A 25,263-nucleotide genomic window follows, 5' to 3' on the forward strand; every position below is an offset into this window, starting at 1 on the left:
GTTTTAGCTCCTTTGTCAAAGATTAAGTGACCATAGGTATGTGGGTTCATTTCTGGGTCTTCAATTCGATTTCTGAATGGTTCTTAATAGGACAACTTTGACCCAGAAAGTGATGCACACCTTCTAGAATTAAATGTTCAAAACATGCTTGTCTCCATGTTTAGCTGTTTGGAAAGTATGGAGTGTAAAAAAATTACCACTCAGAGGATAACAAGAGTACTTTGTGGAAATATACTGGCCTCCTAGGGTCACTTTCTACATCACAGCCACCCAAAGAGCCGCCTGACTAGGTAGGTGCACCTGTGTGCCATCTGCTATTGTGTTGAGTCTCTGAAGTTTTTTTGGTTTGTTTTTGTTTAAGATTTATTTGGTTTTTTTTTTTATGTACATGAATGTTTGCTCATGTGTGTGCATATCACATGTATGTCTGGTGCTCCTGGAAACCAGAAGAGGATGTCAGAGCTCTTAAAAGTAAATTTCCAGGTTGCTATGCACCGCCACATGGATGCTGAGAACTGAACCTGGGGCTTCTGCAAGAGCAGCAAGCACTCTCTACCCCTGATCCAACTCCCAGCTCTTCAAGCCTGGAGACTCTGACGTTTTAATGGCTGTGAGTATAACATTCCAGAGTAAATATTGACTAATCCAAACTCTAAACTTGGCAGCCCCAACTTCTTCCTTGTGAGACGCTCTCCCAGCATAACAGCTATAAGTTGTCTCATTGCTTCTGGAAGATTCGTTGTGAGAAGTTCTTTAGGTTCCCTGGAAGCTGGGGCAGGGATGGGGACAAACAAACAGAAACTAACTCAAGTATTTATTGACTGCCTAGCATCTTCAAATTAGTGGACCAGACGCTAAGGGTCACTTAGGATGATATGTCCCAGATCTCTCTCCTCTCTCCTTCTTCACATAGCACACACACACATACACACACACACACACACACACCACATACACACACGCACACACCACACACACACACACCCTGCTTTCACCTGACCTGGAACAACCATACAAGGTAGCTTCAGTTAAAAGTAGTCCCAACAAAATCTTAATCTTGCTGCTTTATCCTCTGGAAAATCAAGTAGAGATCCCTTTAAAATTGACCTTCCCTCTCTGTACCAACATGCCAGGATTTCAGAGATGACCGAGTGCACACACACACACACACACACACACACACACACACATCCCCACTGTAGATACAACCTTTGAACCTCACAACCTCACACCTTGTCTTGCAATCATCCTTTTCTCCTGGTCATGACAAAGCATGGATCACAAGACTGGACTCTACAGACTTCATACCAACACAGAAAGCTGGCCACTGCGTACCTGCCAGACACAAAGTAGGTATATTACAGAGAAACAAAGTCTTTGTTGAAATGATATCTAGCCTGTTTCCTACTTAAAAAGACAAGCTACTTAGATAAAGAGGAATGTTTATGTCTTTATGTCTTTCTCCCTCACAGAGGAAAGACGAGGTTGCTTTGGAAAAACAGAAGCCCCGGCAGAAATACTTACTCAATCATAACCAATTTGCATTTTTCCAATTTAGCCTCATAGTCCTGTAAACATCTCTCCTTCCAAAGATTTCTGGGTTTTCATCTGCTACAAAACAACATGTTGCTAGATAATTAAAAAGCCACATTTGAGCATTTCTGTGTGGCTGGGACAGAGGGACACAATTTCAGATTATATTTGCTTGCTGGGCATTGCATTGCCAAGGAGCATTTGAAATCAGAAGGGTCTGCTGGGCCCGGGGAAAGAGGGAGCACCCAGAGCTGGGCGCCAGCACCTGAGTCCGGGAGCATCTTTCAGCACTGGGAGAGGAAGCTGGTCTGTTTCTGGGCTGTAGTTCTGACAGAGTGAGATCGGCCCGCTTTGATACTGGATCTGTTGAAAGCGGATAATTGATTCGCAGCCTGTGTCAGTTAATCATTGTTTCTGCTCTTTCCCTGGCTTTCAACAGGCTCCCACGGACCTTCCAAGGAGCATGCGCACTGAGCACACACATGCTCTTCATGCTGTCAGATCACATATGCTTTTTTTCTTGGCAGATTTTAGGTGGGATTTAAATAACAACCGCCACACAGCGTTCTTTGCTTAAGAGTAACTAGATTCGACCTCAGTTTACAGACTAAAGGTGTACATAAGGATAAATCTACACTAATAATACTACAATATGTGATAAAATCCTAGTTTTGAATAGTGCCAGTTAATTAGCTTTCTCCCATGTGAATAATTTAAAAGCCCCTCACTGAAGAAAGAACCTTGCTTTCAAATTATCATGCCACGGGCACAGGAGAGTTCACCAGTGAATTGAAATGATGAATTTTCTTTTGGATGTCAACTTCAACCACTTTTTTTTTTTTAAAAAAGATATTTTTAGAAGCTTGAAAAAAGATGGAAAAACTGACTATAATTGTCTACCTCTTAAGTCTTAGATCCTTAAGGCTACCCCAGAGAAAACCACTAACAAAGAGCCTGGCCTGGAGTCTTCCAGAGTCAGTGTAGTTGAAATGGCTGTTTTATATGGACATGACTTTCTTTTTCGGGATATTTCTCCAGCAGGAGTGCCTGACACATGGTTATTTTTCTTAAGTACTGAATTACATTGCTGGTGGAGATTTAGGCTTTGAATTTATCCCACGTGGGATATTTCACATGGTAGACAGAATGCCTGTGCTGCCGCAAATTGTAAACTATGGGGAGGAAAACTGTGTTTCTCCATTTGTTCCTATTCAAGCTTAATATTTCTTATTAGTGCCAAGTTGATAAATTCAACTGAAGTGAATACATTGTTAGGTCGGTTTCCTGTTTCACTGCCTTTACCCCATTCTGGATTTCTTCCTTTGTTAAGAGGAACATTCAGAAGGATGTACCCTTTGGATTAAAATTCTGATGGAGATACAGGAAGTAAAGGGAGGACAAATGATCAATGAAGAGCAGGAAGGGAATTAAATGATGCTTTGATGTTGGTTTTGACTTAAGCCTCTACTCACTGTAGGGTTTGGCCCCAAGGGGACAGGTAGGCTTACTGACGTCTGTTGTCATGGTTACTAAGGAGCCTCCTGGAAATAGCTCCAGGTCTGGTCATTGCTGAGCCTAAGAAACATCTGGGTACTTCTGGAGAACAGGAGAGAGCATATGGGAACCCAGGAGGAGTAGGCTGAAGAGCCCTTTCATTTAAAGATACTTATCCTAAGAAAAACGGGCCCTGTCTCCTTAGTAATTTCACTTCAGCCCTTCCCAATCCAGTCTTGCTCCTCCTCACACTACGAGTGATCATTACAGCTCATCTAGAATTTCTTATAAGTGCAGTTGCATAGCATATATCTTTTTGTATCAAGAATGTTTCATTTGCTATGAGTTTTAATTAAACATTAACATATTGGGGAAAGAAAAAAAGAAAAGGGCATATATACTCCAGCCTTTAGTTAGCCACCGGGATGATACAGAACTGCTAATACAAGAGAATAGCTACTGTTTGACTCACCCTGCCCCCAGCCACATCTTCAGACCTTGTCTGAGTCTCAGGAGAAGAAAGCCATGACATGAGACTTTCGGTAGCAGACCAAGTGTTAGGCACACATGGTTAGGCTTTAGTATAAGGTGTTGGGTTTTTGGTTTCCCCCCAATTGTCAGACCTGGGTGATTTTTACATATGGTCATTGGAACACTCTAGAATGGTGGCCATGTCCAGTAGCTATAGGACAATGTGCAAGAAGGGGATACAAGGGTCATAGTGGAGAGCTTGGCTGCTCATGTGGAAGAAGGGGGAGTTGGTAAGGGCCATAAGTGTCATGTGGCTATAAAGCTCATGAAAGACATCTTCCAGGGTCCCTCGCTATGATGGAGAAGAGGGCCTAGCATGTCAAGACACAGGAGGTACTGTGTGAGAAAGTAGACACACAAAGGCCAGTACAGACTCTCAGTGTGAAACCCACCCCCTTTATCTCGAGAGACAGCTGCAACCTAAAGCTACTTGACATAGAGATATAAGAATCCAGAGAGACGTGTCCTAATAAATCGAAGGGAGCCGATAAAAGTTTCGCTGTTAAAAATATCCCAAGAACCCACAGGAAGCATTGAAAAGCCCTGTGCAAGAAGGCTCGCCGGCACTACTTTCTGCTGCTTCCTTATCTGATGCCAACTTGCTCCAGGAAAGGGCATTGCTAGTCTTATTTTGCACGTGATTAAACAGAAGCTCAAGGGATTTAAAAATAACATTTATCAAATCACAAAGCCAGGGATGGTGAATGCTTTAACTATAGTCATACATTTCTCACTCGGTGCTCTATCCCGTCAATGGTTGCAGACTGAAAACTAAATCAAAATCAAATGGACAGACAGAGATGTGTCTCTGCAAATCAGGTCAGGAGTCATAGCACTCCTCCTCTCATCGTTGGGGGAATATGATTTTTTCCTTAAATAAAAAATATGTAAAAATATTTTGCAAGGTGGAAGGAATCTACTCCATGCCCTGCCACATTCCATGGGTGATTGCTCTGAGTGCCTCCTTCATAGCGGTCACTTACCAACCCAGTCTCATAGGCGTGGGAAGAATTCTAAACAGGTGATGGATTCATTTCCTAGTATTCCCCTAGTGAGCTGATGCAAACTAGGGGCTTAAAACAGCACAAATGTCTTCTTATATTATTAAAGGCTAGACGTGTGACATCGGAATCCCAACAAAGACAAGGTCTGTCCAGTGTCAGGAAGATTCTCTCCTTAATCCCTCTGCCTCTGACAGTTGCCCACATCCTTGGCTCATGGCAGCACTCCTCCAGCTTCTCCTAGATCTTTCTGTAGCCTTCAACCCCACATCTTTGAGCTTGAATTTCCTTCTCTATAAGTAAAAGGCATCAGATTTGACTCCTCCTTCAATCTAGTGTGACTTTATCTTAGCTCTGGCATATTAACCAAGAGTCAGTTTCCAAATAGGGCCACATTCACCACCTTTGCAAAGCCATGGCTTTAGGGGCATCACAATTCAATCCAGTGCAGTGTCCCAAGATCCCCACCTTCTAGTGCCCATGCCCTATGCCAAGCACAGCATTGAGGGCAGGTGATAGGTCACTCTGTGTTCCCATTAGGTCACAGCAGGCTGGAGAGACTGCCACCAGATGGCTTTGAGCAAGGACACTACCCTGTTCAAGAGCTCCAGATGGCTAGGACCTGAGAGTAAACTTGGGGGCTGAGAATGGCCCCAGCTAAGACAGACAAACCGACATTACAAAACAGAAACTTATTCTTGCAACCACAAGGAACTGCATGCTCCCAACAACCTGGATGAGCTTGAAAATGGATTTATTTCAAAGACTCCAGATAAGAGCCCAGCCAGATGAATGCCTCAGCATAGGACTCAGGTAACCGTACCCAGGTTCCTATGCATGGTGTGAATTTATCATAAAAATGCTGCTGAGTTTGTAATGATTTATGTGGTAGTTAATCTTAATCGTCAACCGACAGCATTTAGAACTACCATTAACACAAACTTCTGGGCATGTCTGTGAGGGGCTTTCTAGATTATGTAAACTGAGGTGAGGAGACCCTAACTGTGGGCTGCAGCCCCAGACTGGATGGAAAATAGAAGGTGAGCTCAGCCCCAGCGTCCCACTCTGCTTCTTGACTGCGGATGTGATGTGACCAGTTACATCCAGTGCCTACCTCCATGCCTTCCCCCATCATGATGGAGTATACTCGCAAACTCTGTGCCCAAGCAAACCCACTTCCCTTAAGTTGCTTTGGGGTTAGGCACTTACCACAGAAGTAGGAAAAATAGCTAACATAACTTGTCACATGGTGATGGAATTCAAATTCATCACGTTGGTGACTGTTCCTGCAGACTCTTCTTCAATCAGATGAGAGATACTTAAGATCTGGAAGAGACACAAAGCTGGAAAACCTCATGTCCAATTACATATTTTTTCCTATTTAGAACCAGTGTGAGTGACTTTAACACAGCTCTGCCGTTCTGTGTATGATGTAGCTTTTCCCAGTAACTTACCTTCTCTCCCCCATAATGAGCTGGCGTTGGTTGCTGTTCTTTGTGACCAAAGGAACCCCAATTAGCACAAAAGAATGTTCTCAAAGTTTATAGAAAATAACCTAAAGGGTAGTGTGAACATTAAAAAGAAAAGACCTGTGATCTTTAAAGAAAGATTTCAACTAAGAAAAATAGCACAGCTGACGTTGGAGGGTGCTAACTGAGTGTTTTATTAATTGAGCTAGTTACCAGGCAATCTGCTTTACATATAGAAACCTCCTTAATCTTTTCAAAGACCTCATCAGATAGATAGATGCTGCTATTAATCTCATTTCTCGTTGACAGATTGAAGAAGTGGCCAAGCTGGGACCTTAACCTAGGTCTGTTGGACTCTAGAGCCTGCTTTCCCAGTTACTAAGCAATATTGTTTCTAACAAAATAATTAGTGTCCCATGTTGGCCCCAAGCCATAGCACTGAATTTCAGTCTCTCTATGAGATGGAAAATTAAAACTTCCCTCCATAAATAACAAAATAAATTCTAATGCAATTTCAAAAGTTGTCTTCTGATAATATCAATTGAAAGCCATTAGTGCTGGCATAGAATCTATCAGACTCTGCCTCCTTTCCAGGGTCTCCTGAGCACCTCCTTTGTACCAGCAGGGATGCTGTAGACCCCTCCACGTGTGGCTCACACCGCTCTGGTCAGTGGAGATGAGGTCCTCCAAGATGGCTGCTTGTTAGACCCATCTCTTAACAACCAAAATCCCATGGTGTGGCACTCAGGTTTGTGAGTTCTTGCTGGCTCTCCACACAATACTCTTCTGCCACCAGTGGGAGCACTCACTGCTCAGGGCCATGCAGACCTTGGGCAGGATGGAGCCGATGCTAAGCTAGTGGTTGCAGTCCACTCAGCCAGGGGCACGGGCACAAAACTGGGCTTCTCTGTATAATTTTTTCTTGTTCTATCCATTTACCTGCAGACTTCATTTTTCTTTATAGCCAAGTCATTCCATTCTATTGTATATTCACACCACACTTCCCTTATCTGTTCATCAGGTGATGAACATCTTGGTGGGTTCCACTTCCCATCTTTTGTGACTTGAGCCATATGAACATGACATGCAAGTATCTCTGTAGTTAGGATATCTCTGTAGTCTTTGAGTATATGATGGGGTGGTATACATGTGTCATGTGGGGGCTCTACTTCTAGTTTTAGGATTTCCACAGTGGCTACACTAGTTTATATTCCTACCAAATATATAAGGGTTCTACTTTCCCCGTGTCCACTTGTATACCTGATCTTGGCCTTTCTGACTAGGAAAGGATGAAATCTTAAGGCAGTTTTCATCTGCATTTTCCTGATAACTGAAAATGTTCAGCACTTTTTAACGCGTTTCTAACTCTGTTGGTTATTGTTGCTTTAATAAAGCAGTATGAGCAAGAACAAGTTAGGGAAGAAAGGACTGATTTTAGTTTACATGCAGGGGGATGGAGTCTATCATGGTAGTGAAGGCATGGATGCAGAAAGCAGATCACATTTCATCCACACACAGGAAGCAGAGGGATCAAACAGAAAGTGCAAGTGCAGCCTAACCATATTTACTCAAAGCCCACCCTCAGTGATATATTTCTTTCAGCAAGGCTGCACCTCCTAAAAGTTCCACTGTCTTTCTAAATGGTGCCACTCATTGGGAATCACATGTTCAAATTCATGAGCCCATAGGGGACAGGCCTCATTCAAACTACCACAGTAGCCATTGGTGGCTACTGTTTTTGATAACTTCCATAGCCCATTGTTAAGGACCACAGTAGCCAATGGTGGCTATTGTTTTGATAACTTCCATAGCCCATTGGAGGCTACTGTTTTTGATAACTTCCATAGCCCATTGTTAAGGAGGCTGACTCTTCCTTGATGATGAAATTTGAAAGTTCTTTAGCAATTACAGGCATTAGCGCCCTGTCAGATGTGTAACAGACAGAGCTCTTCTCCCAGCCTGTGAGCTTCCTGTTGGCTCTCTTGGTGGTTTCTTTTGCTGAGCAGAGGCTTTTTAACTTCGTGAGATCATGTGTGTTGCTTATCAGTCTTCCTTCCTGCACTACAGAGTCCTATCCTTGCCTGTGCTTGCAAGTTGAGGCATCTCCCTACTTGACTCTAGAGCACTTTCAGAGAGTCGGGTGTTCTGTTGAGTTCTTTGATGCAGTTATAGTTGGAGTGTCATAGAGAGTGAGAGGTCAGGGTCCAGTTTCACTTTTCAGGAAGTTGAAATCCCTGTTCCTAGCACCATTTGCTGTAGATCCTATCTTTTCTCGGTGTTCATTCTTCTCCTCCATCCCAGGTAGTTTCTTTGTGTGGACCAATATCTGGGTCCTCTATTCTATTCCATGGATCAGTGTGGCTGCTTTCACGCTAGTATCGTGCTGCTTTGGATACTACAACACTGTGGTGTGATTTGAAATCAGGCAGAGTAGCTCTTCCTGCAGTTTTCTTTTTGTTGGAGATTTCTTTGGCTCTCCTTGGTAATCTGGGCTTCTCTATGAACTTCAACATGTTTGTTTCCATGTCTGTGAAAAACAGCCCTAGAATTCTGCTTTGTATTGCACAGGATCTGTGCACTGCCTTTAGTAGGATGTCTGCCTTTGTTTTCAGATCTTTGATTAATCACATTAATTCTTAGAAATAAAGAATTTGAAGTCAAATCACCCACCATCAAAGGTATGTTAGTAAGGATGGAAGCCACTTGTATGTGTTCCTCTAGAGCCACCAACTATTAGGGTTTTATTAATTTGGGGGAAAATGAAGAGAACTGGCATTTGAATACATACATATATGCATAAAGGACCTAGATACTGGTCCACACAAAAATACTACTTTTTTTTTTTTACCAAAAAAGAAGCTAAAAATGATCAGTGAAAAAAGATAGAATCTACAACAAATACATATATGCATATATTTGTATATATGCATATATTTATATATGCATATATTTATATATATGCACATATTTTTATATATGATTTTGAATCAAATACATAATTGTTTTTTTCTATTTCCTCCAAATTGATGAAACATTAATAGTTGGTAGCTCTCTCTCTCTCACTCTACATACATGTGTGTGTGTGTGTATGTGTGTTACTTTGAATTTGTACATTTTTAGAGATTCTTTGTTCTTTGTCCTTTGTCCATTGTCATAAACTGGTGGTTGATATTTCATCTGTCGTTGTATTGGCAAGTTTGAATATTGGTTTATGAAGGCTGTTTATATAGTAATAAGCAAAATCCTATAAATGATACAGCTGTATTCCCCTGCTTTGCGCCTTATCTTTTAATTTGCACTTTTGTTTTTTTTTTAATCAACCTTTTGGGAATATAATGGATCAAGATTCACAGTGGAGATCAGGAAACTGATCTGAGACCAAACCCTGGCCCTGATTTTTACCACTTGTGCCCTTTCAAATCGTAAAACTTCTCTAAGCCTCATCTTTATTATTTTCAACTTATGGCCAGGCTGTAGCGACAGGGTCATTGTAAACAGGGAATGAGGTAGCTAGCAGTGATGAGGCCATTCTGGTCTGTGTCAGGAAGTGAGGAGCCTGCCAGGAATCACTGCCTTGCCTTCTTACAATGGCCTTATGGGAAGCCCTCCACAGAAGATCACACAACTTACGGCAGAAAATGCAGATGCAGCCTCTGAGGAAACCAGTCCCAAGGAAAGCTGGCCAGCTTTGATTATCCTCTTGTTGCCAAACATAATCAATCATAGAAATGTTTTTCATAGAGAACCATCAACTATACAGTATAGTCACTTCAAAGATAAACCTTTCTTTAAATTCAATTTTATTACATGGCAATTAGATAATTCATATGTAGTTGAACAAAAAAAAGAATGCAAAGACAGAGAAACAGAGGCAGGCTGGATTTTGCATAGCTGCAGTTCCAGTACTCTGGAGGGTAAAGCAGAGAATGGTGAATTCGAGGTCAGCTCAAGATACACAGGAAGACCCTATCCTGGAAATGAGAGGAAGAGTGGAGAAGGGAAGGCATCAAAGAAGGAAGAAGAGGGAAAGGAGCAGAAAAAGAAGGAAACACAGCCATGCCCCCAGTTCCCTGCGGTGACACTGTAAGATACACACAGCCACACAGCCAGGACAGAAGCACGGATACAGTCAGACACACAACACCCCATCACAAGAGTCCTCACACTTGTTTACAGCTACGCCCACAATCCTTCCCCACCACTCTCTCTGTAATACATTTTATTCCAGAGTGGCTGTACCATTTTGTAGACCCACAGCAATATATGAGTGATCCAAGCTCTCCACAGCTTTCCAAGCATGAGAAGCTGGCCCTGTCTTTTATGTCAGAGAGTGATTGGCATGTGTATGATACTTCACTCTGGTTTGAATTTCCATTTGTCAACGGCTGATGTTGAACATCTGCTTGCTTTCATCAGCTTGATGTTTCTTTGTATCTTTTGCTCATGTTCTAACTTGATTATTAGCTTTTGCTTAATTTGAATTTTGCTTTATTTGTCAATTTTAGATTATGGAATATAGAGGTTCACAGATGCATTCTTTGTCAGAGGCTTATACATATGTTTTCTTACCATGTAGCTTTTATTTAATATACTTAACAGTCTTTTCATAGAACAGAAATTTTTAATTCTAATAAGATATAATGTACCAATCATAGTGTTCCTAGATTTAAGACTGAATGACAGTTCTCATTCAGCATCTGGAAAACAGAGAGCTACCTTTCTGGACATCATGGCCCCTGATATCCAAATTATTTGTGCCACATAGAGAAGGCATCTTTGTTCTCCAATAAAGAGACAATCATCTTATTTTCTTTAGTTTCTAATAACTTAGTTATAGATTTTGTGGGTTTGGGGGGCAGTTATCCTTTAGGGCTTACTCAGCATTTAGATCTGTTGGTGTATACCTCTTACCCAGTTAGAAAGTTTCTGCCATTAATTCTGAGTATCTTTCACCTCTGCCACCCCTCACCCTAACTGCCTAGAAACGTCTTTATTGCTGGCAAGGCAAGGAACAGACAAGATGCCTCTCGATGACCTCAGAAGGAAGCACAGCCAGTCACTGACCTAGTCCATAAAACTGGCCACAGTAGTATAGACCTCTGGCCTATTGAGCTGCCCAAAGGCATCACCCTAGCTGGCTGGAGGACAGCTAAGTGTCTCTCAGGCCCCAGGCCAGGGCCACATCCGGAGGGCAAGCATCAAGCTTGCAGTCTAAGTAGCCCCTCTGCTTCAGACACTCTGATAATCCAATATTCTACCTTTCCTACAGTCCTCTGGTCCCTAGGGTCCTGTCCTTTGCTGTCATCTTCATTTCCCCTTTGCTGTTTAGGTAGTATTTTTATTACTCCATTTAACAGTTGAATACTCTATCTACTCACTGAGATTATTTTGTTACTATATTGCTCAATTCTAAAACGTTCCTTTTGCTTTGTTGTTGTTACTGATGATGATGAAGATTTGGTTTGGTTTTTGAGACAGAATTTTACCCTGCAGCCAGGCCGGTCTTGAACCCATGGTTTTCCTCTTGCTTGTCCTCTCCGGGGTTAGGATTACAGGTGTAAGGTGCCATACCTGGCTCAACTCTCCTTTCTACTCTCAACTCATTGCTGAGGCTTTCTGCCTTCCCACTTGTGCCAGCCATAGTCATTCATAATTGGTGATGGGAGTGTTCGATTCTGTTGTTTCTGTCAACCTCGGGTCTTCTTAGTCAGTGTGTTGAGCTTGCCAACTGTTGCTATGATGAGTGATTTGCTATTGACACTTAGTCATGTTCGTAATATGTCACAAGATGCTGGGTCTTATTTAACCTTCTGTTGTGGTGCCCCAGTGGAAAGGGATGAAGGATGCTGAATCACCCCTGCCAGGTGAAGGTAGAAGCCACCTTCTCCATCCAGCTTCAACTGTTTGCCGAAGAGGGTCCTGTCATTGCTGCCAGACAGAAGGGAATCCAGACTCTTCGTGTGGATTTGGCCACCAGCCCTAGTAGAGTGGCCTCTTTACTGCTGGCAGTGGTGATGGTCTTGCCTTTCCATTTGGCCTCCTATGACATCATTCCCAAGGGAGGGTGGAGGACTCCTTGCTGCTGCCAGGGACAGTAGGGAAGTCTACCTCCCAGATGGTCCCCACTGTCACAGAGTGGGTAGGGAGCAGCTTATGACCAGCTGGCAGGAAGGAAAGTCCCCTCCTACTTCCAGTCCTCTCTGACCTACTTCCTTGTCTTACCCTCATGGGAATGTTGACTCACCTCCACGTCGGCCATCCCCCTGCTCCAGGGCACAAGTCCAGACTCTCACACTGCCTTTGGGAATAGAGGCTGGAGCAGGAGACCACAGCGCTTCCAGTGACTTTTGACTAGAGGAGGGTGGTCACTGTTCAGTAACTAGTTCTCTGAGCCCAGACTCCAAAGTTGCTGTACATTCTCTCCACCCTCCCAAGTCTTATTCGTTTTACCTATAAAATTCAGAGTTTTCAGTCATATTTGGAGGAGCAGGGGGTGATGCCCCTACATCTCCAGTTTCCCCCAAGGCCTTTGAAGGACAGCTCATGCTGCAAGAGCCCAATGTGTTCCAAGGAACTTGTTACTTCTAATTGTGAAAGAGTCAACAGGTGTGAGTGATTGGCTCTGTGACTGATTAAACAGTCGGAATTACTTCATCTTTATCCCATCGGCTGGTTATTTTTCCAACTAAATTATCCCAACTACTAGTTAGCATAATCAATCAGCTTCATAAAACACCCACCATTTCTTTAGCTCACAGTAGACTGGAAACTTGGGCTAGGCTCTGCTGTGTTCATATGAGGTGACTCAGTTCTTTCCCCCATGCCCAGGACTCTCTTTGGACAGCAGAGCTCGCTTGAAACTGATTTGCACAAGCCCTCATCCCAGAGCGACTGAGCAGGCTTGCTCAAATAGGGGAGTCAGAAGTCCAGGAGAGAAATAGAGAGAGAAATGTGTGTTACCCTTAAAGTCTGGGGCAGACACTCTGTCAGTGACCCCCTCCCCGATTCCAATAACCAAAGTAAGGTATAGAGTAAGACTGAAGTCGAAAGGGAGAAATGAATCCACAAATTGAAGGCAGAGCAGCAAGGAAGGTTAAGGTGGGATGTGTGGGGTATGGTGGCCATGTCTTCATCTACCCCCTCTGTGGTCTAAAGTTCTCTGCTTCCCAACGTGCTTTCTTGAGTACATGGGGAAAAAAACAGTCCAGTTAATGGCTATAACTACTCTTGGGAGACTCTCACATGTGTGAGACCATGGGTGGAAATAGCTGAGAGCTATTCAGGGTCTTCTTCAGGGCAACTGGAAGAATAAATCTGATCACATCTCTTATGGAATTAAGACTCTTCCATGCCTTCCCAATGCACAAAAGACCTTGCATGACCTATAAGCTCTCCTAGAGGCTGCACAGCTTCCTGCCTCCTGCTTATATTCTAATATATGGATCTAGTATATGGACTGTCTCAATGTTGCCCTGAAGCCCCTGTGTACTCCAACTTTTTTTTTCTCACAGTAACCTGTCTCCAGACCTTCTTTCTTATCTGGCAAACTTTCATCCTTTTCGCATGCTTGCCTATCAGGACCTTCAGCCATCTCTTCTGTTCATCTCTTCCTCAAAGAATGGATTCGACTCCCTCTTTGTGCTCAAAACATACCTTGAATATTGTGCTATATGTTAGTCAGCTTTCCATCACTGTAACAAAATACCTTGGACAATCACCTTTAAAAAGATGAAAGGTTTATTATGGCTCCTCATGATTTAGCTCCGTGGTTGTTGGCTGGAACATCCAGCTTTGCTTTTCTACATCCTTCTGCTGGCTTCTCTTGGAGTCCCTCCAGCCTCTTTGAGCTGAGTTAGCTCCAGGTTTTGCCTCCACCTTTGGCAAAGTATACCTTTCCCTCTGTCCAAGAGGAATCAGAACTCTCATAGTTATTTAATGACACTGCAGGTCCTGCTCTAGAAGACATTGGAGGTGGTACCTACCTAAATGTATATTGTGGTTGGGGACAGAGTTGAGGAAATAAGCTCTGAGCCCTGCAGATAAGGAGCTACTCTTGAGGGGGAGGGTGACCATCATACTCATCATACGGAGAACAAAGGAACATGCGCTCAGAGGTAATAGCCAGCAGTTGTTACTTGTGACTCCAGGTTCCAAAGACATTTGCAATAGTACAGAACCAGTGCTTCTCAGCTGTGATCCAAAATCGAACATTCCAGAAGCCCTCCACCCCACTTAGTCCACATACCACGGAAATTTCCGACACAGTAGATATGGGCAGGACCTGGCTGTCTGTTTGTCAGGGTTGTGAGTGATGATGTGTTAGAGAACTGAGGTGCCTACCCATTGCCCCCCAGAAGCAGGTATTTCCAAATGCTCATCAAAGGCAAAGAACAAAGCTGGAAGCTTCTAATCAGTCATGTGACTGGATGTGCTCTCAGTGGCTGTCATCGCTGCCAGCTCAGAATTCCCTAACAGAGGCTTGGCACACAACGGCAGCTCATATTTACACTATATACAGCACAGTTAAGTATGGCTGGCCTGGTGCCACACAGGGAAACTTGCTGTATCATAATCTTGTCTATGTTCCCTGGTGTAGCCTCCTGTCTGGATGCCCTGATTTAAGTATTTGGAACTATCAAACTTTCTGACTCCAAGGTCCAGATCACAGTTCATTAATCTCCAACGATGTGACCCGTGGAAGGACGGGGTAATATTCCTCCAGCTGAACTTGTTTCCGGGCAGCTGGTGACCTTGTTGCCTGGCTATTGGTGTCCTATGCAACTGTTGTATGGCCAGCAGCTGTCCCCAGTAACTGATGCATGCAGGAGACAGACTTCTGCTCATTCCTGAATACAACAGCTAACCCGCAGATTAATCTGGGAGCTTTACCTCATTTGACTGAGGTGCAGATTTTCTGTCTGACATCATTGTTGGGTTAAGTCTGTACTTAATGCCAAAGTGCACATCTGTCAGGGCTGCATCCATCACTGCTGGCTTAACTCATTCAAGCAAGCTCTCATGCCCACAGCAGCCTACTGGCAATCACAAGGAATTATTCTCACCTAGATTCTTCAGTGTAGACACAAAAGTAACAACTGCCTTCTTCCATCTCACTGAGGAAAAGAACTCCAAGGGCTGAAAAATTAAGTGTTTTAAGTGAAGGATCTATTAATTAATCCCATCGATGTTGAGTTTTCAATATAGCTCAGAGTCTTACTTTTCTAAAACACAACGATGCCTTCCAAGTTTGATGGGGAGTTCAATAAATGGTTTCTTTAAAATGTTCATACTCTTTGCCTCAATAATGCCATCCTTGGTGCTTCATAAACTGCCTTTCCTTTTCCAAGAATAAAAGAAGGGAGGGGCAAAAGGAGAGAAAGGGGGATGTCACACATAGATGTGCTCCAGTATAGCTAATCAATCTTGCTCAGCGTTTAATGGATGCTTATAAGATTATCATTATGAGCAGCATAGGAAGACATGAAAGTCCTAATGTTTACATTAAAAATACAACAGTACATTTACACTATGCATTGTGAGTGTGGACACATACACACACACCACAAACTAGCAAGAACCATGAAGAATAAAACTCTGACATTTGGTGCCCACAGAAATCTGAGGACTTTATTTTCATTTTTGAAATTTGTATCAATGCTGTTACAATATACTTTCTGCAATAAAAAAATATCATCTCTTCTGGCAACAGTCTAAATGTTTCCTGATAAGTAGGCTCTAACACTGAAGTGTCCTCTAAAGGATATAAACTCATTCTACTTTGTGAAGGCTTGAAGCTTCTCGAAGATTTAGGACACATATATTTAATATTTATAACATGGGTAGGATGTGTATATCATTACTCCTTGCCTGATAAATGAAGGCTCCGAGGTGCTGGGACATGAATGGTTTGGCCAAGGCTGCATCATCTGTCAATGACAGGCGGAAGAGGAAGGAAGAGCTCCGTAAATCTCCGAGTCCTGAGCCCATCCAGCTCACTATCTGCGCTGTAGCTTTCAAAAAGCTCACCGTAGAATCACATGTTCCACGAGAACTCAGTGAGCACTGACCTTTTTCTTTTAATTTTCTTTTAATTTTAATTGACATGGTGACGACACATGCCTACAGAGCAAAGCGTGACCTTTCAAACGCTGGTCTCTTTACAAAGGGCTGGCATTGGTAGGAGAGACCATTTGCTGGTATTCCTGACTGTGGCCTCACCTTTGTAAAATTTGTTATGCACTTGCCTGTGAGATGGATTCCCTCCTGTCACCACTGCACCAAACACCCAAGAATCAATAACAGCTGCACTTATGAGTTCAGACTCAAGACGGTGGCCTTCAGAGCCATTTGTTGTGGCTCAACTCAATTCTAGCTCATCAACTTTCATTTACCAGGACCTGGAGATACCACCACTCCCAGGCCACCAAGTACCCTGAGCTTTCTAATGCTTGATAAGCCCATAGAAACGTTTTAGATTTTTCATTTTCATTTTCAAGCTAACATAAACAGAGATGTGTTGCGGGAATTGCTAAAAAAAAATGAATCCACCCTGCAAACTCCCTTTCCCGCTGGAACATGTTCTAGAGCTGGTACCGTACTGTCTGGCCACAGCACTATGTCTTGGCAGGTTCTTGCTATTTTCTCCCAGCTAGCAACAACATCTTGCTCACGTGCAATGTTTTACATACCCCCACAATCATTCATCTAATGGCTAGTACCAGGTAATGCATGACTCTTAAGGCCTTGTTATCCAATGAGTTTTACATAATAGTAAGATAACAATTTACAAGATGCCAATACAATAATTTCAGAACCAAAATAATAAAGACAATATTTTAACCCAATTAATCTATTTTGTAAAAACCTTTGCTTGGTTGTATAATCACGTAGGGTCTGACTGGTCATCATCCTCTGCTTCCATGATCCAGAATCTCTCCTCCTGCTCTCTGACCTTTCTCCTCCTCAAACTCTAGCTCCACCTCTCTATTCCTGTCCAATCACAGGCCTGTCACTGCACTAATGTGATTGGACAGAGAAAATGCTGCAACAGAGATGAATATGTTTATTTTTAATTCATTGGTTGGCCCCTGACAACTGAATGTGACAACTGACCCTAGTGTTGGCATCCTTGTGGGAGATTCCACTACAGCCAATGAGAACAGCTTCCATGGCTATAGCTGATAGGAAAAGGACAGAATGCCATGGTGCTATGGCTCTGTGTGCTGCGTGCCAGCCAGATGTCTCTGTACTTGCACAGTACAGGTTTCCTGCTAGCTGGTCTGGAATCACAATTGCCAGGGAAGTATGTTAGCACACAGGATGTGAATATCAATTTCCCAAAGGCAAGCCCTGTAACATCACGTTGAAGTCAGCATCAGCTGGGATCCTATAGAGCATCATCTATTAAAATAATCTCACGTGTGTAAACTGAATGCTACTGTTTGTGGTTTTATGATTGCATTTGTAGATTTGCTTTGGTTTAGACCTGCTGGAGTGGCTTCAGTGATTGCTCCATTCACTGTGCTGAGTAAGGAATTACCCTCAAATTTTATGGCCTACGAACAGTTTACTGCCCATTCTCAGAGTTCTCGTGGGTGACTGGAATCAATAAGGCAGCTCTCCCACAGTTCCTAGACTCTGGGGCCTCAGACTGGAGCTCTCTGGAGGTTTCTCAAATGTCTGATGAAAACTGGGAAGGTGAAAGAGTTGGGACTGAGCAGCTGTGGCTACATAGGTGTGTTTCTCTAGGTCTAAGTACACTGTCTTCCCACACAATCCCATGGTGGTTTTAGACAGTAGCCTGATCTTATACAAAGTAGAGCGGTGAAATGACCAATCTTGGTTGTCAGCCTAATAACACCTGGAATCAACTAAAATGTAAGCAGCTGGACACATCTGTGAGGAATTTTTCAGACTGGATCATTTGGCAAGGGGAGACTCACTCTAAATCTGGATCACTCTGGTGCCAGGCTACAGAAAAGCATGTGGAAGAAGGAGCTTTTGTTCTTTGACTGCTTGCCCTCGCTCTTGCTGACAAGTTCATCTATTCTGTTGCCAAGGTATTCCTTAGCTGGTATCAGAACCCATTTCTTCAGGATTCCAACAAACTGAAGACTAGCATCTCTCTAAGAATCCTCTGAAACTCCAGCCCTAGATCAGAACTGCTGAGACATCCAGCCTCTGAATTGAACAAATGGGATTCTTGGCCTTTCCATCAAGAGACAGCCACTGTTAGGCTAGCCAGAGCACAGTCTGTAAGCCACTCTAATAAATCCCCCCTTAAAAACACACACACACACACACAATTAGTTTTGTTCCTTTAGAGAATCCTGACTGATATAGGGAACAGAAAGAAACAAAGGAAGAGGAAGACAGGAAGGAAGACCTAGGTAGCTAAATAAAGCCATCAATCACTCAGCTACAGATATGTAAGTAGATAGATGTATGCTGCTCTAGTTGGTGTGAACCTAGAAGAGCAAATCCTAGGAATGAGGCAGACTGAAGTCTCATGCATAGCCAGCTTTATTTAGAGTAACAATTTCTATTCTGAGGGTTAAGGAGAGTCACATAAGTAAAATGTCTAGTTACAAAGATAAGTCGTATGTGGTGAACAAGCCGCACACATGGCAAAAACATGTTTTTCCATAGAGTCATATAAACAAGTAGCAATAGCCAGTTCTAAAGGATGCTCTAAAGCAAACTCATACATATCCACTACACCTGGGAGGAACATGAAAGCACATTCCAAGAACAATTCTGTGATTTTGAAGGAAAAATGACAAAAGACCTGTCTTCTTGAAGTTTTCTCACAAGCACTCAGAATTCCCCTTGCACGATTCCATATTTGGACCATTTTCCAACAGATATGTATATAGGTAGATTGCAGATGATGATGGATAATGGATGGATAGATGGGCCAATGAGTGACAAGCAGGCTCTGTATCTCATTTTATAACTGAGTATCAGAAGTCACCCAGGCTCATTTCTACAATATTCTACTCGTTAGAAGCATCAACAACCATCCACATTCAGAGCAGAGATTTGACTCTAACTTATGGAGTGTGTGACAAAGAATTTTCAGACATGCAAAACCACCTCTCTCCCCTTCCAATCTGCTTATCAAAATTATGGAATCCTTTGCAGCCCCTTTGAATGTTGTTGCTAATGTTAGCAGCAACATACAAGTGTTCTCTATGTAGATATGGCAAATGTGCTCTAACTAAATTTAAATGTTTGAAGCCATTCTCTAAGTGGCATCACATTAACCTCACTTTACAGATGGAATTCAAAGGAGCTGAGTGAATTTCCCAAGGTCATTTTTTGCTGGCTAAAGCCTGTCTGTGACCACAGTGTTCTTCTCTTAAGCACAATGCTGTATGCCACCCTCCTAGAATTTCAGCTGTGTTTGTAGAGCATAATTGGAAAGCATAAAAGGTGAGAAAAAGAGTGAAAGGTGGAGGGAACAAACAAAAGAAACATACTAGTACTGTAATGTCAGAGGACCAACCACTGTGACAACGTCAAGAAATGCCAGCACACAGATTAAACCCCCCCCACTGCCTACATCCCCATCCATCTCTCCATCTTTGAAGTAGCAATCAGAGAGTGCACCCTGCATCCTTAGTGACATTTAAGAGGCAAGGCTCTTTGCAAATAAATGTAAATGCTAAATGTGTCCAGCGAGCACTCAGAGATGAAAGGTATGGGTGAAGCTGGCTCTCCATCTAAAGGTCCCCATGCTGGCTCACCCCTAAGTTCAGGCAGACCGTAAACCCAGAAGTCATTCAAGTGCACAGGCGATATGACCAGCCACCCAACGCGTCTGGCACAACCCATTCAACACTCATTTAAACGACCTCTCAGAAAGATCTCTGGAGATTGGGTTGCGCGAGCTGTAGCGGGAGAATTTCCATAGCATGCAAGACTATTTCTGGCGGTTTGCAGCTACTTACTCAAGAACAGACAAACACATTTCACAGATTTATCACTGTTGGAATGCGTTTATTAGCGGATTTATTAGAGGCATCACAGATTTGTTTTTCATTAACGTAATGAGCAGGATTTAATGGTTGAACAGGACTTGAAAAATGCCTGCTAGCTAGGTGAGGTACACGAAGCCCCCTCCCTTCCCAGACCCAGGCAGACCCCATTAGGAGGATTGCTCATGGTGAAAGGAGATCCAAGGGTCTAGTTATATTCTCAGTTATAATTATGCCATAGAAATGAAGCTGGCCTGCCAAAGCCTGAGAGCTGAGCAGTGTGTGATGCCACAGAGCAGAATCAGAAAGCTGTTTGTTGGCCACATGATTAAGAAAAAGAGAGGATAAGGTAAGGACTAAAGAAAATACAGCTGAGTAGCTAAGGGGGAAGCCTTGGAGCATCTCTCATTGCCGCTTCCTAGACGTATAAGTTGCACTACAGAATTTACCCTCTCCAAACCAGAGTCTCTTCATCTATAAATTAAAATGTGTTTCAATTTATTTTGATTCCAAGGGGAAGTTATGGCACCTTACCTAACTGGTAGACATTTTCCAAGTCCTGTTCAACCATTAAATCCTGCTCATTATGTTAATGAAAATATTCATTAGATGACAATGCCCATAAAAGCACACAGACTGTTGACAAGCACAAAGTAAATATTCAATAAACAATTTTCATCATCTGAGAATAGTGTTTTCTCTGTATTGGCTGTTATAATGAGATTGTTTAATTTTTTTATGTGTGATTTGTGAACTTTGAAGAAGCTGACAATGAGCTATAATATACTTTAGGCAAAGCACACATAGGTACCTGATGGACAATTTACAATTTCAGAGCATAGAAGGCTCACTAAATTCTAAAATTGTCTTCCCTCATCTATCTATTCACCCCTGCTTCAATTTTGAGATTACATAGCTTTCTGTATTTTACAACTTAATTAGTTTTCTTTAATGATAACCTCTGAAAATAGCCGACTATAAAACCATTAGTGTTTGTTTAAGACTTGAAAAAAGATTTAAGATCACAGTAACTGGTTAATCTGAACATTATAGGCTATCCCTTTTCCAGAAGAGGGATTCTACTCTGACAACAGAAAATTCAAGCAGCATTGTTACTGTGTTAAAAATGGCAGCACTGAACTGTCCCACGTCCCGATCCAAGTATAGCAGACATGGAACACACCTTCTCCAACAAACTCAGTAATGCATCCCCCATCAGTAGCATAAAGATTTAAAAGAAAAAAAAAAAGGGTAGTAAAGAAAGGATTCCGAGCTGTAATGAAAACCCACAAGTCGGAGAATGCTACAGGTGAGCTGGAGTTTTAGTGTGGCCTCATCTTTCACGGAGGCTTCTTGCTCACTCCTTTCGACTGTCCATAAAGAACCTGTCCCAGCAGCAGCTGCCCCTCCAGCCTGCGTCTCAGAATGCAGAGCCAAATATAACAACCCAGGGCAAAGCGCATGCCAGTCTGCAGTTCTCACATCACTGATCAAATAGTAAGAGCATCCTATCTATTATTCCAATTTGGAACTGTTACTGTGGCAATTTCAGACCAACACTGATGGACTTAAGAGCATGTTCATTTCTACCTATTAAGGAAACAAAGTAGTTGAAAGGGACTTTTAACAACTGGTGGAGTCATTAGGAAGGTTGGGCAGTGCTTTGGCCACTTGGGCTGCCATCACAATATTCTACAGGTTATAGGAGGCCACTGAACAACAGAACTCTTTTTCTGATAGTTCTGAAAGCTCAGTGCTAGTTGATTTGGCTGCTGGTAAGGGATCTTTTCCAAGGCTCATAGCCATGACGTCACATGGTAACGAGTAAGAGCCTTCTCATAGTAAAAGTAATTCCATTAGCAAAGGCTGCATATCACACACACCCCAGAGGCCACATGTCCAATTTCTATCATGAGGAAGTTTAGATTTCAACATACAAATAAGTGGTGGGGAGAAGGGAGTGTATTCAGTCCATAACTCTAGAATTTGAAGCAAGGTATAAAGATCAAGATATCTAGATCACTAATGAAGGTCTAATTTGCTGGATAACAGGTTTGTGCCATGCTCTGTAGAAAGAGGCCTGAAAAAAGTGGAGGGGTTTGGGGATAATGTGAACTTCATGGAAAGAAGCTGGGCCCCAGGCACTAAGAGCCTCTGGGATGGGAAGATGGGGAGAGCCTCTGAGAGAGCGATGATTCCTCCCCAGCCACAGAGCATGGGCACTGTTGTTACAGCAGGAAAACAGTCCACTGACAATTCTAAGAAAAGTAATGATGTAGCCAACATGGAGCAAAAGGAGGAGCAGGTGGCCACTGGAGCCAGGAGGCAGCTCTGCTGTGGGCATATTTACATCATAAGTTGAGGCAGGCTAGACATGCCTAAGAGGAACAACATCACGAATCTGCCATCATGATACTCCCCCCCCCCAAAATAACCCATGCAAGGCTGGAAAGAGGGAGTAAAGTCTACTCTGGAAAAACCCAGACCCATTAACTTGAGCCATTAGTAGACTTTTCTCCATGAATATTTTCCCATCTGATGCCTAGCTGATGTCCTGAGGTTGTGGGAGGGCTGAACAATTCTGCTGAGTATGCACTTATCCTCAGCAATAAAACTTCCTCCCAACTTCTTTCTTCCTTCCTCTCTGAATTATCTCTCTGGTCTTGAAAAAAACTTAGAAATCCTGGGAAGTTGAAGCTGGGTCTATAGCTGAGCCCTGACTCCCAAGCCTTCACTCCTGGTAACAAAATAGAATTGCTAAATTAAGTCAAATCAATGTTCATTTGCTTGTTTATTGAGACAAAGTCTCACTCTGTAGCTCAGATAGTCTTGGAACTCACAGTGCAAGCTCATGGCAATCCTCCTGTAATGATTTCCTAAGTGCTGGGATTACAGGAGTGAGGTACAATGACTGGCAATGCAATGCAATTTGGAATTCAGACTTCTCGCGGTGCTCCGTGAGGAGTTTGAGGGCTGTTGAGTGAAGACTACAGATCAGACCGCCATTAATTTCCAGTATTTCAGAGCATGTAACCTCACAGAGCCAACATCCTTCAGTTCTGCTATCCAAAAAATACATGACATTGGGGCTGGGAACAGAGCTGGGTTGGTAGACTACCTGTTCAGTCTTTACTAAGGTACAGACCAGGAGTGGTGGGACATGCCTGTCATTTCAGCACTGGAGAAGTAGAGTCAGGGATATCAGAAGTTCACTGTCAGCTTCAGATGTGAGGATGAGTTCAAAGCCACTCTGGGAAACACAAGACCCTGTCTACGAATAAATAACATTGTCTGAGGTCATTCAGTTCATCTGTCTATCCATTTCTATTTTCTGCTTGCTTGCTTGCTTGCTAACAGTTGGAGATGCCAAAGTGAACAAGATCATCAAGTCTGCACTCATGGAGTGCTTCTCTTTAGTAGGCAATAGAGGCATTAATCATGCAAACAAACAGGGTAATCTCCACCTGTGAGAGTGAAATTAGGGAAGTAAATAAGAAGATGAGATAAGTCTGCCAGAGAATAGCAGACTTGAGTGACCATATAAGTCATTGCTGGAAGGTTTGTTGGAATGTTTTTGTGTGTGTGTGTGTGTGTGTGTGTGTGTGTGTGTGTGTGTGTGTGTGAGAGAGAGAGAGAGAGAGAGAGAGAGAGAGAAAGAGAGAGAGAGAATTTGAACATCTCAGATGTTCTTAAGTGATGGGGTTGGGTTTTGAGAATCAATTAGATAGAGAGTAAGTAGTAGGCACTTTTTAGATCAATGTACAGGGGCTTTATTACATTCCAGGTACTATTTTAATTTGCCTGTGTGAACCCATTAATCCTTATGACAACTTTGTGAAGGAGGTGACTATCATATGACTATTTTAGACACAGGCATGCTAAGTATGGTGTCCAGGGTCTTATAGTCCTTAGGGAGAATTGCTGGTATTTTGTCCGGGTTCTAATTAGTTTGTTATCGTCCCGTTTCACTAAGAAGATGGAAGCAACCTGTAATGTATCTTATTGCATGTTGCTGCACATAAGCTATCTTAGGCTCCCCTCAGTATGAGTCAGCTTTTAGCTACCTAACAAATTATCCCAAATTTCACAGCTTAAAGCAATAGATATTTGTTATCTTATTTTCTATGTGTCAGGAATTAAATAGTGGCATGGGTTCTAGTCCAAATCTTGCAAGGTCACAGTGAAGGTGTCAGTGTGGGCTTTAGTTGCCAAAGGCTCCAGTGGTTGTGAGGTGCCAGCTTCTGAGATGGGTTATGCATGCGACTGCATTGCTGAGGTCTCAGGCTCTTATTATGTGGGCTCAGCTGGAAGGCTGTATGAGGGCGCTCAAACATGGCAGAGGTGAGCGATCCAAGGAAAAAGGGAGCCACCCAAAGTCCTCCCTTTCATATTTGATAAAAGCAGATCAGAAAGTCTAGCTCATACTCAGAAGGAAGAAAATGAAACATAACTTTTGGGACAGAGGAACAACAAAGTATTTGTAGATATATTTCAAGACCTGTAGTAGTTTAGCAAACTTTCTACTTGTGTTCAGGGCATCACTCTAACAACTTTGCTCCATTTCTCCTACCATGCATTTTCCCATGTGTACTTTATTATCCTCATCATTACATAAACATGTTCTTATTTTCTCACCTTTAAAAAATTCCCAAGATGCATTCTAATTTTTCTCACTTTTGCAATACATTTCTCACACCAATGTTTCCATTAGTGTCCTTCTAACCTCTCCAAACCCACTTTAAAGGGTTTACTCCCAAAAAGCGCAGGGAAGCTTGCCATCGATGGCCTCAGTGTTAACTCCAATGGTTTATTTTGATCCTTGTATCACTTGAAAATTAGTCACAATGGTCCCTCTCCTTAGCACTGAGTCCTTACCTGGTTTCCAGTTTGCCTCGATCTTTGTGCTACAAAATTCAAGGAGAAATGTCAGAAGAAGAAAAACTTTATGAAGATCACTAATATGGACATACTAAGTGTACGTGTAAAATCTATACCAACATTGTATATGGAGATATATGGCTTCTCTTAGCTTTGATTCACATTTGGGCAAAATATAAATGCTCTTTCAGTGTAAGTGCCCACCCATGATCTAAGAGTGAATTTCAACTAGATAGGTGGACACAGGAGTTGGTGATAATGGGAGAAGATTGGCTAGATGTATACTTTGGAGAGTCATGAATGTGAGGGCAATATTGAATGCCATCACCCTAAATGAGATCATCAGGATTGGAGGAAACAGTATCCAACATTACAGAT

At 42.6% G+C, this 25,263-nt stretch overlaps 1 long non-coding RNA gene across 1 annotated transcript in view; it reads right to left on the reverse strand.

Annotated features, from left to right (window-relative positions):
- LOC116098889 overlaps window positions 1-25,263 on the reverse strand; it is a 43,995-nt gene that overhangs the window by 4,742 nt on the left and 13,990 nt on the right. Inside the window, exon 2 of the long non-coding RNA XR_004121983.1 lies at window positions 5,769-5,885. This is a non-coding gene — a long non-coding RNA (uncharacterized LOC116098889). The remainder of the gene's footprint in view (window positions 1-5,768; window positions 5,886-25,263) is intronic.

The sequence above is a fragment of the Mastomys coucha genome, unplaced genomic scaffold, assembly GCF_008632895.1.
Source record: "Mastomys coucha isolate ucsf_1 unplaced genomic scaffold, UCSF_Mcou_1 pScaffold20, whole genome shotgun sequence".
NCBI classification, from domain to species: Eukaryota; Metazoa; Chordata; class Mammalia; order Rodentia; family Muridae; genus Mastomys; species Mastomys coucha.